Consider the following 14812-nt stretch of genomic DNA (forward strand, 5'->3'; position numbering starts at 1 on the left):
AATATGACAATATCTATATATGTTGTTGTTATAAGAATGATCACGATGCCCTCATGTTCGTATTTTATTTTATCGACACCTCTATCTCTAAACATGTGGACATATTTATCGTTATCGGCTTCCGCTTGAGGACAAGCGAGGTCTAAGCTTGGGGGAGTTGATACGTCCATTTTGCATCATGCTTTTATATCGATATTTATTGCATTATGGGCTGTTATTACACATTATTTCATAATATTTATGCCTATTCTCTCTTATTTTACAAGGTTTGCATGAAGAGGGAGAATGCCGGCAGCTGGAATTCTAGGCTGGAAGAGGAGCAAATATTAGAGACCTATTCTGCACAACTCCAAAAGTCCTGAAAATCCATGGAAGTCATTTTTGGAAATAATAAAAAATACTGAGCGAAGAAAATACCAGAGGGGGCCCACACCTTGGCCACGAGGGTGGGAGGCGCGCCCTACCCCCCTGGGCGCGCCCCCTGCCTCGTGGGCCCCCTGGCAGGCCTCCGGCGTCCATCTTCTGCTATATGAGGTCTTTCACCCTGGAAAAAATCATAAGCAAGCTTTTGGGAAGAAACTTCGCCGCCACAAGGCGGAACCTGGGCGGAACCAATCTAGGGCTCCGGCAGAGCTATTCTGCCGGGGAAACTTCCCTCTGGGAGGGGGAAATCATCACCATCGTCATCACCAACGATCCTCTCATCGGGAGGGGGTCAATCTCCATCAACATCTTCACCAGCACCATCTCCTCTCAAACCCTAGTTCATCTCTTGTATCCAATCTTTGTCCCAGAGCCTCAAATTGGTACCTGTAGGTTGCTAGTAGTGTTGATTACTCCTTGTAGTTGATGCTAGTTGGTTTATTTGGTGGAAGATCATATGTTCAGATCCTTTATGCATATTAATACTCCTCTGATTATGAACATGAATATGCTTTGTGAGTAGTTATGTTTGTTCCTGAGGACATGGGAGAAGTCTTGCTATTAGTAGTCATGTGAATTTGGTATTCTTCGATATTTTAATGAGATGTATGTTGTCTCTCCTCTAGTGGTGTTATGTGAACGTCGACTACATGACACTTCACCATTATTTGGGCCTAGAGGAAGGCATTGGGAAGTAATAAGTAGATGATGGGTTGCTAGAGTGACAGAAGCTTAAACCCTAGTTTATGTGTTGCTTCATAAGGGGCTGATTTGGATCCATATGTTTCATGCTATGGTTAGGTTTACCTTAATACTTCTTTTATAGTTGCGGATGCTTGCAATAGGGGTTAATCATAAGTGGGATGCTTGTCCAAGTAAGGACAGCACCCAAGCACCGGTCCACCCACATATCAAATTATCAAAGTACCGAACGCGAATCATATGAACGTGATGAAAACTAGCTTGACGATAATTCCTATGTGTCCTCGGGAGCGCTTTTCTCTATATAAGAGTTTGTCCAGGCTTGTCCTTTGCTACAAAAAGGATTGGGCCACCTTGCTGCACTTTATTTACTTTTGTTTACTTGTTGCTCGTTACAAATTATCTTGTCACAAAACTATCTGTTACCTATAATTTCAGTGCTTGCAGAGAATACCTTGCTGAAAACCGCTTATCATTTCCTTCTGCTCCTCGTTGGGTTCGACACTCTTACTTATCGAAAGGACTACAATAGATCCCCTATACTTGTGGGTCATCAAGACTCTTTTCTGGCGCCGTTGCTGGGGAGTGAAGCGCCTTTGGTAGGTGGAATTTGGTAAGGAAAAATTTATATAGTGTGCTGAAATTTACTGTCACTTGTTACTATGGAAAGTAATCCTCTGAGGGTCTTGTTCGGAGTATCTTCACCCCGACCAGTAGAGCAAAGAGTTGCTCCTCAACCTACTGAACCTACTGAAAATGAAAATGTCTACTTTGAAATTCCTTCGGATATGGTAGAAAAACTGCTAGCTAATCCTTTTGCAGGAGATGGAACATTACATCCTGATGAGCACCTAATATATGTAGATGAGGTTTGTGGATTATTTAAGCTTGCAGGTATGCCCGATGATGTTATCAAGAAGAAGGTCTTCCCTCTATCTTTGAAGGGAGACGCATTGACATGGTATAGGCTATGTGATGATATGGGATCATGGAACTACAAACGATTGAAATTGGAATTTCATCAGAAGTTTTATCCTATGCATCTTGTTCATCGTGATCGTAATTATATATATAATTTTTTGCCTTGCGAAGGAGAAAGCATCGCTCAAGCTTGGGGGAGGCTTAAATCAATGTTATATTCATGCCCCAATCATGAGCTCTCAAGGGAAATGATTATTCAAAATTTTTATGCTCGGCTTTCTGATAACAATCGCACCATGCTCGATACTTCTTGTGCTGGCTCTTTTATGATGAAGACTATTGAATTCAAATGGGATTTATTGGAAAGAATTAAACGCAACTCTGAAGATTGGGACCTCGACGAAGGTAAGGAGCCAGGTATAACACCTAAGTTTGATTGTGTTAAATCTTTTATGGATACCGATGTTTTCCGTAAATTTAGCACTAAATATGGACTTGACTCTGAGATGGTAGCTTCTTTCTGTGAATCTTTTGCTACTCATGTTGATCTCCCTAAGGATAAGTGGTTTAAATATCATCCTCCCATAGAAGTAAAAGTAGTTGCACCTATTAAAGTTGAAGAAAAGGCTATCACTTATAATGATCCTATCATTCCTACTGCTTATGTTGAAAACCCACCTTTCCCTGTTAGAATAAAGGATCATGCTAAAGCTTCAACTGTGGTTCGTAAAAGCAATATTAGAACTTATACATCTCCTGAGCAAGTTAAAGTTGAACCTAATATTGCTATTGTTAAAGATCTCTTGGCTGATAATATTGATGGGCATGTTATTTATTTCTGTAATGAAACTGCGAGAATTGCTAAACCTTGTGCTAAAGACAAACATAGACCTGTGGTAGGCATGCCTGTTATTTCTGTTAAAATAGGAGATCATTGTTATCATGGCTTGTGTGATATGGGTGCTAGTGCTAGCGCAATACCTATTGACTTATACAAAGAAATTATGCGTGATATTGCACCTGCTGAGTTAGAAGATATTGATGTCACAATTAAGCTTGCCAATAGAGATACTATATCACCAATTGGAATTATTAGAGATGTTGAAGTCTTGTATGGGAAAACTAAATATCCTGCTGATTTTCTTGTTCTTGGTTCCCCACAAGATAGCTTTTGTCCCATTATATTTGGTAGACCCTTCTTGAAGACTGTTAATGCTAAGATAGACTGCGAAAAGGATGTTGTTACTATTGGTTTGGGTGATATGTCTCATGAGTTTAATTTCTCTAAATTTCGTAGACAACACCGTGAAGAGGAATTGCCTAGTAAAGATGAAATTATTGGTCTTGCTTCTATTGCCGTGCCTCCTAGTGATCCTTTAGAACAATATTTGCTAGACCATGAAAATGATATGTTTATGAATGAAAGAAGGGAAATAGATGAAGTGTTCTTTAAACAGGGACCTATTCTGAAACACAACTTGCCTGTTGAAATTCTAGGGATCCTCCTCCACCCAAGGGTGACCCCGTTTTTTAGCTTAAACCTTTGCCTGATACTCTTAAATATGCTTATCTTGATGAAAAAAAGATATATCATGTTATTATTAGTGCTAACCTTTCAGAGAAGGAGGAAGAAAAAATATTGAAAACTCTAAAGAAGCACCGTGCTGCTATTGGATATACTCTCGATGATCTTAAGGGCATTAGTCCCACTCTATGTCAACATAAAATAAATTTGGAGAAAGATGCCAAACCAGTTATTGATCATCAACGATGTTTGAATCCTAAGATGAAAGAAGTGGTAAGAAAGGAAATACTAAAACTCCTTGAGGCTGGTATAATTTATCCCGTTGTTGATAGTCAGTGGGTAAGTCCTGTCCATTGTGTCCCTAAGAAGGGAGGTATTACTGTCGTTCCTAATGATAAAGATGAATTGATTCCGCAAAGATTACAGGTTATAGGATGGTAATTGATTTCCACAAATTAAATAAAGCTACTAAAAAGGATCATTACCCCTTACCTTTTATTGATCAAATGCTAGAAAGATTATCCAAACATACACATTTTTGCTTTCTAGATGGTTATTCTGGTTTCTCTCAAATACCTGTGTCAGCTGATGATCAAGCTAAGACCACTTTTACTTACCCTTTCGGTACTTTTGCTTATAGACGTATGCCTTTTGGTTTATGTAATGCACCTGCTACCTTTCAAAGATGCATGATGGCTATATTCTCTGACTTTTGTGAAAAGGTTTGTGAGGTTTTCATGGACGATTTCTCCATTTATGGATCCTCTTTTGATGATTGCTTGAGCAACCTTGATCGAGTTTTGCAGAGATGTGAAGAAACTAATCTTGTCTTGAATTGGGAGAAGTGCCACTTTATGGTTAATGAAGGTATTGTCTTGGGGCATAAAATTTCTGAAAGAGGCATTGAGGTTGATAATGCTAAAGTTGATGCTATTGAAAAGATGCCATGTCCCAAGGACATCAAAGGTATAAGAAGTTTCCTTGGTCATGCCGAGTTTTATAGGAGGTTCATTAAGGACTTCTCACAAATTTCTCGGCCTCTGACTAATTTATTACAAAAAGATATACCATTTGTCTTTGATGATGATTGTGTAGAAGCATTCGAAATACTTAAGAAAGCATTAATTTCTGCACCTATTGTTCAGCCACCTGATTGGAATTTACCTTTTGAAATTATGTGTGATGCTAGTGATTATGCTGTAGGTGCTGTTCTAGGGCAAAGAGTTGATAAGAAATTAAATGTCATTCAATATGCTAGTAAAACTCTAGACAATGCCCAGAGAAATTATGTTACTACTGAAAAAGAATTCTTAGCAGTTTTATTTGCTTGTGATAAGTTCAGACGTTATATTGTTGATTCTAAAGTAACTATTCACACTGATCATGCTGCTATTAAATACCTTATGGAAAAGAAAGATGCTAAACCTAGACTTATTAGATGGGTTCTCTTACTACCAGAATTTGATTTGCATATTATTGATAGAAAGGGAGCTGAGAACCCCGTTGCAGACAACTTGTCTAGGTTAGAAAATGTTCTTGATGGCCCACTACCTATTGATGATAGTTTTCCTGATGAACAATTAAATGTCATAAATGCTTCTCGTACTGCTCCATGGTATGCTGATTATGCTAATTACATTGTTGCTAAATTTATACCACCTAGTTTCACATACCAGCAAAAGAAAAAGTTTTTCTATGATTTGAGACATTACTTTTGGGATGACCCACATCTTTATAAAGAAGGAGTAGATGGTGTCATTAGACGTTGTGTACTTGAGCATGAACAGGAACAGATCCTACGCAAGTGTCACTCCGAGGCTTATGGAGGACACCACGCTGGAGACAGAACTGCACATAAGGTATTGCAATCCGGTTTTTATTGGCCTACTCTCTTCAAGGATGCTCGTAAGTTTGTCTTATCTTGTGATGAATGTCAAAGAATTGGTAATATTAGTAGACGTCAAGAAATGCCTATGAATTATTCACTTGTTATTGAACCATTTGATGTTTGGGGCTTTGATTATATGGGACCTTTTCCTGCCTCTAATGGATATACACATATTTTAGTTGCTGTTGATTACGGTACTAAGTGGGTAGAAGCTATTCCAACTAGTAGTGCTGATCATAACACTTCTATTAAGATGCTTAAAGAAGTTATTTTTCCAAGGTTTGGAGTCCCTAGATATTTAATGACTGATGGTGGTTCACATTTTATTCATGGTGCCTTTCGTAAAATGCTTGCCAAGTATGATGTTAATCATAGAATTGCATCTCCTTATCACCCACAGTCTAGTGGTCAAGTAGAATTGAGTAATAGAGAACTCAAATTAATTTTGCAAAAGACTATTAATAGATCTAGAAAGAATTGGTCCAAGAAACTTGATGATGTATTATGGGCCTATAGAACTGCATATAAAAACCATATGGTATGTCTCCGTATAAAATGGTTTATGGAAAAGCATGTCACTTACCTCTCTAACTAGAACATAAGCTATATTGGGCTATTAAAGAGCTCAATTATGATATCAAACTTGCCGGTGAGAAGAGGTTATTTGACATTAGCTCACTTGATGAATGGAGAACCCAAGCCTATGAGAATGCCAAATTGTTTAAAGAAAAAGTTAAAAGATGGCATGACAAAAGGATACAAAAGCGTGAGTTTAACGTAGGTGATTATGTATTATTATACAACTCTCGTTTAAGATTTTTTGCAGGAAAACTTCTCTCTAAATGGGCAGGTTCTTACGTTATCGAGGAGGTCTATCGTTCCGGTGCCATAAAAATCAACAACTTCGAAGGCACAAATCCGAAGGTGGTAAACGGTCAAAGAATCAAACATTATATCTCAGGTAATCCTATGAATGTTGAAACCAATGTTATTGAAACCGTAACCCCATAGGAATACATAAGGGACACTTTCCAGAACGTTTCAGACTCCAAAAAGGAATAGGTATGTGGTACGGTAAGTAAACCGACTCGAAAACAGTTCTAATGGCAATTTTTCTCCGTTTTGGAATATTTAGAAAAATAGAAAAATAAGAAGCAGTCCGGGAAGGACACGAGGGTGGAGGGCGCGCCCTACCCCCCTGGGCGCGCCCCTGCCTCGTGGGCACCCCGTGTGCTCCCCGGACTCCGTTTTCTTGCACGTTACGTATTTTGGTCGGTAAAAATTCATTATATAATCTCCCGAAGGTTTTGACTCCTGTATCACGCAATTATTCGCTGTTTTCGTTTCGAGCAGTTTCTGTAGCAGATTTGGAGCAAGATGTCATCTCAGGATTCCGATGGAGAGAGCTATGTCTCACACCTCATTGCTGACCCAAAGACCTATGGGGATTTATCTCCTTGTGGTCGAACTACGGATGAGGAGGAGGATGCTCATTTGATGAGGATCAATGATTCAAGTTCGGAGGAGGAGGATGTCCCTCTACCTCAACCTGCGGATATGCACGTGAAGTTCAAGAAATCTAGTCTCCCTAAGAGGGCTAAACTATCTAACAGTCGATCTATTCCTTCTCGTTTTCGACAGAAAAGCAAAGGAGATTTATGTGACAAGATCTTGAAGCTGGAATCGGAGGTCGATGATTTAAAGGAGGAGATTGCTCTCCTCAATTACAATATGAAGAAGTTGAAAGCGCAATTTACATCATCAACAACTCCATCATCACCACCTCCGAAGAAAGAGACATAATCACATGGGTATGGGCACTCCCCTTGGCAACTGCCAAGCTTGGGGGAGGTGCCCCGGTATCGTATCGTATCACCATCACATCTCTATCTTTACCGTTTTTCCTAGTTCGATCCTTTCAGTAATATCTTGATCTAGTAGAATAAAGTTTTAGTATGATCTAGTTTTCAGTTTTGCTTTATGATCCCTCTTTGTAATCGAGTTCGTAAGCTATATATAATAAAGATTAGTGTTGAGTCAAGGGCTTGATTATCTTGCTATGATCTTGAGGGAATTAAAGAAAAGGGAAAGAGTAAAAAGAAACAAAGAGATCATATTGATCTTATAGAGAGTAATGACTTCACATAGAAAGAGTGTGACGATTAAAAGTTGTTGAGAGTTGACAAACATAGCTTTGGTCATCGTTGCAATTAATAGGAAGTAATAAAGAAAGAGAGGTTTCACATATAAATATAATCTTGGACATCTTTTATGATTGTGAGCACTCATTAAAATATGACATGTTAAAGAGTTGACGTTGGACAAGGAAGACAACGTAATGGGTTATGTTTTCTTACATCTGAAATAAAGTATATTGTCATGGATAATCCAACATGTTGAGCTTGTCTTTCCCCCTCATACTAGCCAAATTCTTTGCACCAAGTAGAGATACTACTTGTGCTTCCAAATATCCTTAAACCCAGTTTTGCCATGAGAGTCCACCATATCTACCTATGGATTGAGTAAGATCCTTCAAGTAAGTTGTCATCGGTGCAAGCAATAAAAAATTGCTCTCTAAATATGTATGATTGATTAGTGTGGAGGAAAGAAGCTTTATACGATCTTGTGATGTGGAAGAAATAAAAGCGACGGACTGCATAATTAAGGTCTACATCACAAGTGGCAATATAAAGTGACGTTCTTTCACATTAAGATTTTGTGCATCCAACCCTAAAAGCGCATGGCAACCTCTGCTTCCCTCTGCGAAGGGCATATCTTTTACTTTTATCTTCTACCTTATGCAAGAGTCATGGTGATCTTCACCATTCCCTTTTACATTTTATCCTTTGTCAAGCACAGTGTGTTGGAAAGATCTTGATATATATATCTAATTGGATGTAAGTTAGCATGAGCTATTATTGTTGACATTACCCTTGAGGTAAAAGGTTGGGAGGCGAAACTATAAGCCCCTATCTTTCTCTGTGTCTGATTAAAACTCCGTAACCACAAGTATTGCGTGAGTGTTAGCAATTGTGAAGGACTAAATGATAGTTGAGTATGTGGACTTGGTGAAAAGCTCTGACATAGACTCTTTCTGATGTTATGATAAATTGCAATTGCTTCAATGACTGAGATTATAGTTTGTTAGTTCTGAATAAAGTTTCTGATTCACACTTAACATTGTGAATAGATTATCACTTGAGCAAAAGAAATCATATGACAATATCCACATATGTTGCTGTTATGAGAATAATCATGATGCCTTCATGTCCGTATTTTATTTTATCGACACCTCTATCTCTAAACATGTGGACATATTTATCGTTATCGGCTTCCGCTTGAGGGCAAGCGAGGTCTAAGCTTGGGGGAGTTGATACGTCCATTTTGCATCATGCTTTCATATTGATATTTATAGCATTATGGGCTGTTATTACACATTATGTCACTATACTTATGCCTATTCTATCTTATTTTACAAGGTTTACATGAAGAGGGAGAATGCCGGCATCTGGAATTCTGGGCTGGAAAAGGAGCAAATATTAGAGATCTATTCTGCACATCTCCAAAAGTCATGAAACTCCATGGAAGTTATTTTCAGAATATATAAAAAATATTGAGCGGAAGAAATACCAGAGGGGGGCCACCCACCAGGCACGAGGGTGGGGGGCGCGCTCTATCCCCCTGGGCGCGCCCCCTGCCTCGTGGGCTCCCTGGTGGCCCTCTGATACCCATCTTCTGCTATATGAAGTCTTTCGTCCGAAGAAAAATTAGAAGCAAGCTTTCGGGACGAGACTCCGCCGCCACGAGGCGGAACCTTGGTGGAACCAATCTAGGGCTCTGGCGGAGCTGTTCTGCCAGGGACACTTCCCTCCGGGAGGGGGAAATCATCGCCATCGTCATCACCAACGCTCCTCTCATCGGGAGCGGCCAATCTCCATCAACATCTTCACCAGCACCATCTCCTCTCAAACCCTAGTTCATCTCTTGTATCCAATTCTTGTCTCTAAGTCTAGGATTGGTACCTGTAGGTTGCTAGTAGTGTTGATTACTCCTTGTAGTTGATGCTAGTTGGTTTATTTGGTGGAAGATCATATGTTCAGATCCTTTATGCATATTAATACTCCTCTGATTATGAACATGAATATGCTTTGTGAGTAGTTACGTTTGTTCCTGAGGACATGGGAGAAGTCTTGCTATTAGTAGTCATGTGAATTTGGTATTCGTTCGATATTTTGATGAGATGTATGTTGTCTCTCCTCTAGTGGTGTTATGTGAACGTCGACTACATGACACTTCACCATTATTTGGGCCTAGAGGAAGGCATTGGGAAGTAATAAGTAGATGATGGGTTGCTAGAGTGACAGAAGCTTAAACCCTAGTTTATGTGTTGCTTCGTAAGGGGCTGATTTGGAACCATATGTTTCATGCTATGGTTAGGTTTACCTTAATACTTCTTTTGTAGTTGCGGATGCTTGCAATAGGGGTTAATCATAAGTGGGATGCTTGTCCAAGTAAGGACAACACCCAAGCACTGGTCCACCAACATATCAAATTATCAAAGTACCGAACGCGAATCATATGAACGTGATGAAAACTAGCTTGACGATAATTCCCATGTGTTCTCGGGAGCGCTTTTCTCTATATAAGAGTTTGTCCAGGCTTGTCCTTTGCTACAAAAAGGATTGGGCCACCTTGCTGCACTTTATTTACTTTTGTTTACTTGTTGCTCGTTACAAATTATCTTGTCACAAAACTATCTGTTACCTATAATTTCAGTGCTTGCAGAGAATACCTTGCTGAAAACCGCTTATCATTTCCTTCTGCTCCTCGTTGGGTTCGACACTCTTACTTATCGAAAGGACTACGATAGATCCCCTATACTTGTGGGTCATCAGCGTGTAACCCGTCGATCTATTGGGGGTGGTGTTGATGCTCCATAACACGGGCGGCAACTCCTCCACCAAACAACCCGGCGTCCTCTCTAAGGGAACCATAAGCCGGGGCTTGATGCCTCTCAAGATCTCTTGATTAGCCCTCTCAGCTTGACCGTTAGATTGGGGGTGAGCCACTGATGACACGTCAAGCCGGATATGCTCTCGCTGACAAAATTCTTTCATAACCCCCTTGGAGAGGTTAGTGCCATTGTCTGTTATAATGCTATGTGGAAAGCCAAAGCGGAAGATTACTTTTTTCATGAATTGAACCACCGTTGCTGCCTCACACTTACTGACTGGCTCTGCCTCTACCCACTTAGTGAACTTATCAACCGCCACCAAGAGGTGGGTCTTCTTGTCTTTGGACCTCTTGAAAGGCCCAACCATATCAAGCCCCCAAACTGCAAACGGCCAAGTAATTGGAATCATCCTCAATTCTTGAGCCGGTACATGGGCACGTCGTGATAATTTCTGACATCCATCACATTTACTGACCAAATCATCAGCATCAGCATGAGCCGTCAGCCAATAAAATCCATGACGAAAAGCCTTGGCCACGAGAGACTTTGAACCGGCATGATGACCACAGTCCCCTTCATGAATCTCACGTAGGACCGCACGACCCTCTTCTAGAGAAACACAACGTTGAAAAGACCCTGTAACACTGCAGTGATGTAGCTCTCCATTGACAATTGTCATTGACTTAGACCGCCGGGTTATCTGCCTGGCTAAGATTTCATCCTCAGGTAACTCGCCCTAGGTCATATAAGCCAAACAAGGGACTGTCCAATCAGGAATGGCATGAACAGCCGCCACCAACTGAGCTTCCGGGTCAGGAATAGCCAAATCCTCCTCCGTAGGTAACTTAACCGACGGGTTATGCAAGACATCAAGAAAGACATTGGGCGGCACCAGTTTACGTTGAGAACCCAACCGACTTAAGGCATCAGCCACTTCATTTTTCCTCCGATCAATATGCTCAACTTGATAACCTTTGAAGTGACCAGCAATAACATCCACTTCTCGTCGATAAGCCACCATGAGTGGATCCTTAGAATCCCACTTACCAGCGACTTGTTGAGCTACTAAATCGGAGTCACCAAAGCATCTCACCCGGCTTAAGTTCATCTCCTTAGCCATCCGAAGACCATGAAGTAAGGCCTCATACTCAGCTGCATTGTTAGTACAAGGAAACATCAACCGAAGAACATAACAAAATTTATCACCTCGAGGGGAAGCAAGCACAACTCCAGCCCCCGAGCCTTCCAATTGTCTGGACCCGTCAAAGTGAATTGTCCAGTACGTGTTATTTGGTTTATCTTCAGGCGCCTGCAACTCTGTCCGGTCATTGATAAAATCCATGAGTGCCTATGACTTGATGGTCGTGCGAGGCACATACTTCAGACCATGGGGTCCAAGCTCAATGGCCCACTTGGCAACTCGTCCTGTGGCTTCTCTACTTTGAATGATGTCCCCCAAAGGAGCAGAGCTGACCACAGTAATAGGATGTCCCTAGAAGTACTGCTTGAGCTTTCTGCTGGCCATGAACACCCCATATACCAGCTTCTACCAGTGCGGATACCTCTGCTTAGACTCAATAAGCACCTCACTGACATAGTAAACCAGTCTCTGAACCGGGTATTCTTTGCCTGCCTCCTTCCGTTCCACCACAATGGCTACGCTGACAGCCCGGGCATTAGCAGCCACATATAACAACAATGGCTCTTTATCAATAGCAGCAGCAAGAACGGGCGGCTCAGCCAGCTGTTTCTTCAAATCCTCAAACGCCTCATTAGCAGCATCACTCCAAACGAAATCATCTGTCTCCTTCATCATCTGATACAGAGGGATGGCCTTTTCTCCAAGGCGGCTTATAAACCGGCTCAAAGCTGCAATCCGACCCGCCAGACGCTGAACGTCATTGACACACGCCGGTTTAGCCAGGGAAGTAATGGCTTTGATCTTCTCCGGATTAGCTTCAATGCCCCTATTAGACACCAGAAAACCCAAAAGCTTGCCTGCTGGTACGCCAAAGACACATTTGGCCGGGTTAAGCATCATTTTGTAGACCCGGAGATTGTCAAGCGTCTCCTTCAAATCATCAATCAGGGTCTCCTTCTTTCTTGACTTCACCACAATGTCATCTACATAAGCATGAACATTGCGCCCAATCTGACTGTGAAGGCAATTTTGCACACATCGCTGATAAGTCGCCTGGGCACTCTTGAGCCCAAAAGGCATAGACACATAGCAGAAGGCTCCAAACGGAGTTATGAAAGCCGTCTTCTCCTGGTCCTTAACTGCCATCTTGATCTGATGATAACCAGAATAAGCATCCAGAAAACTCAAACGCTCACAACCCACCGTAGCATCAATAATCTGATCAATACGAGGGAGAGCAAAGGGATCAGCGGACAAGCCTTGTTCAAATCTGTGTAGTCCACACACATACGCCAAGTGCCGTTCTTCTTAAGTACCAGCACCGGGTTAGCTAACCACTCAGGGTGAAAAACCTCAACAATAAACCCTGCTGCCAAGAGCCGGGCTACCTCACCAATGGCCTTGCGCCTTTCTTCATTGAAACGATGAAGGAACTACCTGACCGGTTTAAACTTGGGATCAATATTGAGAGTGTGAACTTGGGATCAATATAGAGAGTGTGCTCAGCGAGTTCCCTTGGTACACCTGGCATGTCAGAAGGTTTCCATGCAAAGATGTCCCGGTTCTCACGGATGAACTCGATGAGCGCGCTTTCCTATTTCGGATCCAGGTTAGCACTGATGCTGAACTGCTTGGATGAATCGCCAGGAACGAAGTCAACTAGCTTAGTCTCATCAGCCGATTTAAATTTCAAGGCCGGATCATGCTCCGTGGTTGGCTTCTTCAAAGAAGTCATATCCGCCGGATCAACATTGTCCTTATAAAACTTCAACTCCTCTGTTGCACAAACTGACTCAGCATAAGCTGCATCACCCTCTTCACACTCCAAAGCTATCTTCCGGCTCCCATGTACTGTGATGGTCCCCTTGTGACCCGGCATCTTGAGTTGGAGATAAACATAACAGGGCCTGGCCATGAACCTTGCATAAGCAGGCCGCCCAAACATAGCATGATAAGGGCTCTTGATTTTTACCACTTCAAAGGTCAATGTCTCTGACCTGGAGTCATGATCATCTCCAAAAGCAACTTCCAGAGCTATCTTACCAACTGGGTACGCCGATTTACCAGGCACCACGCCGTGGAAAACAGTGTTCGAGGGTTTAAGATTTTTATCTGTCAACCCCATGCGACGGAAAGTTTCATAATAAAGGATATTGATGCTGCTCCCTCCATCCATGAGTATCTTGGTAAATTTATAACCTCCAACCTGAGGTGCGACCATCAGCGCCAGGTGACCCGAGTTATCAACCCAGGGCGGGTGATCTTCCCGACTCCACACAATGGGCTGTTCAGACTAGCGTAAGTAATGAGGAACTGCCGGTTCAACAACATTGACTGCCCTTTTGTGCAGCTTCTGATCGCGCTTACATAAGCTAGTGGTGAAGACATGATACTGCCCACTATTCAACTGCTTCGGGTTGCTCTGATAACCTGACTGTTGTTGCTGTTGACTCCCCTGATTATTCTGCTGATTGTAACCACCTTGGTTGCCATGACTACCTTGATTGCCTTGAATTCCTGAGCCAAAACCGCTTCCGCCGTAACCCGGCCCATGAAAGTCGGGACCTGAACCGCCACTCGGCCCATGACCATCTTGGAAAAGATTTGAATTTTTGAACTCCTTCATGATAAAGCAATCCTTCCAGAGGTGCGTAGACGGCCTTTCTCGCGTCCCGTGTCTTGGGCAAGGCTGGTTTAACAGTTGCTCAAGATTGATACCTGATCCTCCATTCTGCGGGGGCGGTTTACCCTTACGACGCTGACGATTATTCTGCGTGCTGGTGTTAGCCACAAAATCCAAACTGTTGTCAGCTTTGCGCTTACCATTGTTTCCATGGCCCGCCGGGTTATGCTGCTGCCCTCTGGTGCTGCTGCTCTTCTTTCCCTTTCCCGGCTTCTCCTCATCAGACTCGGGGTCCTTGGTACCATCAGAGTCAGCATATTTAACCAGAGCCGCCATGAGTGTCCCCATGTCATTGCAGTGACGCTTGAACCGCCCTAACTTCAGCTTCAGAGGTGCGAACCGGCAATTGCCTTCCAATGTTATGACTGCCGAATCTGCATTGATGCGATCCGACGAATGCAGGATCGTTGAAACCCAGTGCACCCAATGGGTCGTTGACTCTCCTTCCTCCTAGACACAGGCATCTAGGTCCACAATTGACATGGGTTGCTTGCACGTGTCTTTAGAATTCTAGACAAACTGGGCCTTTAACTCGACCCATGACCCAACGGAGTTAGCTGGCAAACTTTTCAACC

Source organism: Triticum aestivum, chromosome 7D, assembly GCF_018294505.1.
Source record: "Triticum aestivum cultivar Chinese Spring chromosome 7D, IWGSC CS RefSeq v2.1, whole genome shotgun sequence".
Classification (NCBI taxonomy): Eukaryota; Viridiplantae; Streptophyta; class Magnoliopsida; order Poales; family Poaceae; genus Triticum; species Triticum aestivum.